This window comes from Cricetulus griseus, chromosome 2 (genome assembly GCF_003668045.3).
Source record: "Cricetulus griseus strain 17A/GY chromosome 2, alternate assembly CriGri-PICRH-1.0, whole genome shotgun sequence".
NCBI lineage: Eukaryota > Metazoa > Chordata > Mammalia > Rodentia > Cricetidae > Cricetulus > Cricetulus griseus.
In genome coordinates, this window is record NC_048595.1 from 74,154,011 (window position 1) to 74,160,769 (window position 6,759).

Below are 6,759 nucleotides of genomic sequence, written 5' to 3' on the forward strand. Positions count from 1 at the left end.
CCTAGATATCTGTGTCTATTTTGTATCAGTCACTGAGACATTTTTTAAGTTTTTATTTACTAAAAAATTACCAAAAATGTCCCCTAAGCACAACTATTTCCATTTCTTTATAGCATTCTGTGCAGTTTTAACTGTTCTTGTCACAACAACTGATCTTTTTTGTCCTAGAATTTTTTTCTGAAAGCACAATGCATTGAGTCTCTTGAAAATAGATTTCTCTTTTAGCTCTTTTTAATAAATTTTATGCACTGCTAATGTAGCATTCTCAAGGAATATATGTAAACACAAATGTGTGCCTGAAGTTAATTTTTTGCAAGAAAAAGTACTCTACTTCTAGAAGCTTTTTGTCTAGTATTTTGTAGGAAATCATTGTTTAACCATTTGAGGAGCATAAATTATCCAGTGGATCATGTCTGTACATTGCATAATGACTGAAAAGCACATAAATGTAATCAACTTTGAACTCATAAAAATATGTTTGTAAGGTTCTAAAAAAAATTGCATTTACCATACCAACTCTTAATAATTCACAGCCAGTTAAGAGATTCCAGTGGAAGGTTTTGCCACAGGAATGCTAAATAGTCCTACTTTGTGTCAGCACTTTGTACAGCAACCTTTCGAAATAATTCATAAGAAATTTCCACAATCCCTTCTTTACCATTACATGGATGACATTGTTTTATCAGATTTGAATAAGGAAACATTGGAATGTGTGTTTGAAATGGTGAAGGAAGTTCAGCCTCATTGGGCATTACAGATTGACCCAGAAAAGATACAAAGATGTGATTCTATTAATTATTTAGATTACAAGAAAAACTTACAAATAATCAGACCTCGAAAGGTACAAATTAGAAGGGATCGTTATCAAACTCTTAATAGTCTTCAGAAGTTGCTAGGGGAAATTTCTCAATTATAGACGTTTATTGGTGTGGAAGGACATGACTTAAAACATTTAAAAATGGCCCTTAAAGGGGACAATGACTTAAACAGTCCATGAATATTATCCAATGACTCTGAAAAAGAATTACAATGAGTGGAAAGCAGAATATTGGATGCACATGTACATCATGTAAACCCTAATCTAGACTGTATTCTGGTCATAGTACCATCCAGAGAATACCCTTCTGGGATTCTGATGCAGAGAGAAGATATTATATTGGAGTGTATACTTCTGCCACATACACAAAATAAAAAGCTAAAGACATTCATAGAAAAGATTTCTGATTTGATTCTAAAGGGTAAATTAAGACTTCATTAACTGACTGGAAAAGATCCAGAAGAAATCATAGTACCTTTAACTAATGAAGAATTTCCTCCTTATGGAAAGACAATGAATACTGGCAGATAGCTTTTACTGACTTTTTGGGAACAATTACCAACAATTATTCCAAAACTGACAGAATTAAATTCATAAAAAAGACAATCTGGATCCTTCCATGTATTGTAAGGCAAACTCCTATTTCTGGAATTCTTACCTTCTACACTGATGCCAACAAATCAGGTAAGGCAGATTATAAATCAGGAGAGGTAAATAAAGTAGTTCAAAGTCTGTATACCTCAGTACAGAAGACAGAATTTTACACAATTCTTATGGTACTTATGGATTTTACAGAGCCTCTTAATATAGTTACTAATTTTCAATATGTAGAAAGAGTTGTTTTACACATTGAGAATTTGTTCCTGTAAATACAGTTATTTCACTGTTTATACAATTACAGGAAACTATCAGAAACATAATTAATCCTATATATATTACACATATCAGATCCCATATGGGTCTGCCAGGCCCACTAGGACAAGGCAATGATGAAATTGATCATTTATTAATAGGAAGCATGCTAGAAGCTTCAGAATTTCATAAGAAACATCATGTAAATAGCAAAGGTTTGAAAAAGGACTTCTCCATCACTTGGCAACAAGCCAAGGAGATAGTGAGAAACTGTCCTACTTGTTCCTTTTATAATCAAACTCCATTGCCAGCAGGTTGCAATCCTAAGGGCATTCAGAGAAATGAGGTTTGGCAAATGGATGTCTTTCACTTTGCAGAATTTGGAAATTTAAAATATGTGCATCATACTATAGATACATTTTCAGGGATTCAATGGGCTACTGCTCTTAGCTCTGAAAAGGCTGATTCTATTATTACACATCTGTTAGAAGTGATGGCCATTATGGGTATACCTGCACAATTAAAAACTGACAATGCTCCAGCAAATGTCTCCACTAAATTGGAATAGTTTTTCAAATATTATAACATAAAGCACATAACTGGTATACCACACAACCCTACAGGACAAGCAGTGGTAGAAAGATCTAATATAACACTAAAAGAAATGCTTCACAAATAAGCAGGGGGAACAAAACCCCCCAAACATAGGTTACATAATATTTTATTAACACTTACCCTTTTTAATGCTAATGAGAAAGGACAAAGAGCTGCAGAAAGACACTGGGGGGGGGGGACTTCTGAACTGAATCAGCTGGTATACTTCAAAGATGTACTGACCTCTATTGGAAACCAGGACGTGTGCTGTGTTGGGGAAGGGGTTTCAAATTTGTTTCCACAAGAGAAGGAAAAATTTGGATACCATCAAAGTTAATCAAGATTTGAGTCAAAAATGGAAAATCTCTCAATGAGGAAGAATGACAGGTAACATGCTAAGGTATATCTCATAAACTGTATAGAAACCTCCCAAAGGAAAGGGAAGTGTTTTGCATTTATTTTCACAGGACAAGTCATCTCCAGAAGTCAAAGGACACTGCATGAGTAGATACTAAAGAAGAAAAGGTAGCTATAACCATCAAACGAAAGGAATGAGCCATTTGATTAACTTTACAACTGTCTCTCAGAGAACTCTATCTCTCTTCATTTCCTAGTTCCTATTCAATTAAACCAATGCTGGCTTTAGAGATGGATTTGGCTTTCCTCCTCTAAATCAAAGCACAATGTTAAAATAAACTTCAGAGTTTCTGTATTGTATCAAGAAGCCAATTGATGTAATACAGAATAGGAGAAAGATTAGGGACAGTCATGTGTCTTTTCTTGGCTTTTTCTCTCAAGGTGTATACCCTTTCATAATTCTTATTTTACCGTGGTTGCCTTTCCGGGTATGCATTTCTCTGTTAACATTTTTGTTTGATTCTCACACAGTCAATGAAGACCAGCCTGACAGCAATCACTGGATGTTCCAGAAAGAAAATGAGCCACACCTCCTTGAATACACTAGATCCAAACTTGCTTTGCTTCAACTGACACTCCAGCCAGAACTTCTGGGTACTGACTTCAATCAACACAAGAACTTCAATCAAGATAAGGACTTCAACCTGGACCTTCAATCAAGCATCTCCCACCAGACACTGACTGGATATAACCCATTCAAGGCTTTCATCACACTAACATTTCTTCCCACAGTATCCCACGAGGCTGTCGTTATCCCAGTTCCCCAGGAAATAGCACAGAGAATACTATGCCCTTTTCCCCCACTGTTGACACCTAGTTAGGGCTAGTTTCCTATTGTTTAAGGTTGGATTTGGAAGGAGGTGATCAAGCTTGGACATCTCAGATGACTTTACGGTTTAGTTGGAATAGTTATAGTTAAGATGTGACATTAGTAGATTATTATAACTTCATGTAATTCACCCTTATGATTGCTAATGACAGATAATTTACACTGCTAAGTTTTTTGTTTCTTTTTTTCAGATTTTTTTATTTGAATTAGAAACAAAATTGTTTTACATGACAATCCCAGTTCCCTTCTCCCTCCAGTCCTCCCCTACCACCACCCCCCAACTAAAACCCTACTTATCACATATCCTCTCTGCTCCCCATGGATGGTGAGGCCTTCCATAGGGGGGTCATCAGAGTCTATCATATCCTTTGGGATAGGGCCTAGGCTCTACCGTGTGTCTTGGCTCAGGGAGTATTCCTCTATTGAGAATGGGCTCCCAAAGTCCACACCTATGCTAGGGATAAGTACTGATCTCCTATAAAAGGCCCCATAGATTTCAGAGGTCTCCTCAATGAAATCCACATTCCCGGCATTTAGATCAGTCCCATGATGGTTTCCCAGCTATCAGTCTGGGGAGCAAGAATTCCCTGATGTTCAGGTCAGTTGTTTCTGTGGGTTTCACCAGCCTGGTCTTGACCCCTTTGCTCTTCACTCATCCTTTTCACCATCTGGATTCCAGTTCAGTTCAGTGATAAGTTGTGGGTGTCAGCTTCTACTTCCACCAGCTGCTGGATGAGGGTTATCGGGTGACATATAAGTCAGCCATCAATCTCATTATCTGGGAAGGGCATTTACACTATTAAGTTTTAATCCTCTTTTAGACTAAATAGCAAATTGTAGGGGAAATGTTAGCCATGCCCTCTTGGGGCATGGCACAGGTGACGCAGACCACGCACACTAGGGCATGGTCAGTTACGTAGCAAGACCTTAAATATGAGGGTCACATGCAAGTGGCTCTCTCTCTCTCTCTCTCTCTCTCTCTGTTCCATGGTTCGCCTGGTTGTAGGTGACTGACTGTCCTATTAAAACATCTGTTCATCAGACTTGCTCTGACTCCTTTGCAGTATGCATTAATTGTGCCCCACTATAGGAGAGGGTCTAGGCCCTTCTCCTAGAATTTGAAGATCCCCCATGAAAGGCCTCCTCCTCCCTGGGGAGCACAAAGAGGTTGGTACAGAAGGTCAGTGTGGGGAAGGGGGAGAGGAGGAAGAGGGAACTGAGATTGACATGTAAAAGAAGCTTGTTTCTAATTTCTTTTTTTAAAAAAAATGAACACAGGATGAAAAAAATTGAAAAAAAAAGAAAGTTGTACTGTTTTTAGAGATAGCATATGGGGTAACTTGGGTAAAACTGTGGTCTTGCCCTAATTCAGTATTACTTGTACCCTCATAAAGAGACATTAAAACACCAGGAATATGTTTTGTGGAAAAAAGATCATATGAGGATATGTAAGAGAAGGCAACCACCACAAGTCAATAAATGGGGTCTCTAAATAAACCAAATTTGCTGATATCATTAGGATCTCTAAATTCCAAAACCTGAGGAAATAATTAAAGCTCTCCCATTTGTGGCATTATTTTATGAAAAATCAACATAACTTCTCATGCCCTTTCTTTTATGCTACTGATCTTTCTGCTGGGTATGCTTATTTCTTCATAGTTGGGATGTCTCTAGTGTACAAACCAATACCATTCCCCAATCTCTGGGAGCCCTTCCCTAATAACTGTGAGCACCAAACTGTTACAATAAATCTTTCCGCCACCCGCTTGAGTTCTGCCCGCATGTGGATGGACAAAATAATACAGAGACTTATATTAGGTACAAATTCTGCTTGGCCAATGACTAGGATTCTCATCTGTTAGCTCAGTCTTATTTATCATAAATCTATATATTTTATAAGACTTATCTTCTCAGACGCCTTCCATTGGCACCCTCCCTTGCAAGTGGATCACATCATGAATCTGGAGGAAGAGAGGAGGGGGAATAAAGGGGCCACTTCCTGCTTGTCCTTCCTTAAATATGAGACTCCCTACTATGTCATTTTCTGCCTGGATCATCACTTCTTTACTACATTTCCCAGAATCCTCTTTGACTCCTAGTCCTGTCTAACTTTCTGCCTCATTGGCCAAATAGTACTTTATTCAGCAAAAAAATAAGATGAACATACACAGAAGTACATTACCCATCACCAAACAGTTCATCTGTGATCATATAAAGAAGTGCACTTATCAGATGCCTTGCTTCTTTGTGGATCATGAGTAGTGAGTCTTACAACGTGGGTTATTCTTCTTCTTATCCTTGAAGCCTATCACAATGCCCTTCAAAGAGTAGACACCCAAGTATATGGAAGAATGGAAGGCAGTGCCAATAACAATAGTGACCAAGATTCATCCTAAAAGTTTTCTTGTGCCAGAACTCATTTTATGCAATAAGACAGTTTACCAACTTTATTAGTCAGGGGTCTCTAGGGAAACAAAACTGAGAGAATGAATCTCTATATGTAAAAATGGGGTTTAGTAGAGTAACTTACAGGCTGTAACACAACTATTCCAAACATAGCTATCTCCCAAGGAAAATCTAAGAATCCAGTAGCTGTTCAGTCCTCAGGATGGATGTCTTGGCTCATCTTTAGTATACATCAAAATCCCAAAGAAGGCAGTTCTAACACCCATGAAGGAATAAACTTGCCAGTTATAGTGAATGCAAGCAGGCAAGAGCTTTCTTCTTCCATGTCTATTATATGGGTTGCTGCTTGAAGTTGTGGCCCAAGTTTAAGGTGGAATTTCCCAATTCAAATGATAGAATCAAGAAAAATTGCTCACAGGTATATCCAGAAGCTTAGGCTTTAGTTAATTCCAAATATAAGAAAGTGGACAACCAAGCGTAGCCATCGCATGAATTATCTTTCCCATATGACATTTGTAGTACAATAAATAAAAGACCCAGGGACAGATATTGGGGTTCAAGGTTCAAGTTGTAGATCAGAGAAGCAAAGCATCCAGACACTAGCTCTTACCCCTACCTCATCTCAGACCAAAGGGTCGATCCTCAAAATGCTCCAGACTTCACTGCTCCTCAGACTCACTCAGACTGCTATGCTCTCCTCAATGTGGCTAGAGACTAACTCTCAGACTGAATGCCTCTACCTGTTATGCCTCTCAAATCCTGGGGTTGAAGGTGTGAGTTCTGATTCACTCTCTGGTAGTCCAGGGTGGTCTTGGACTCAGAGAGATCCCTCTACCTCTTAATT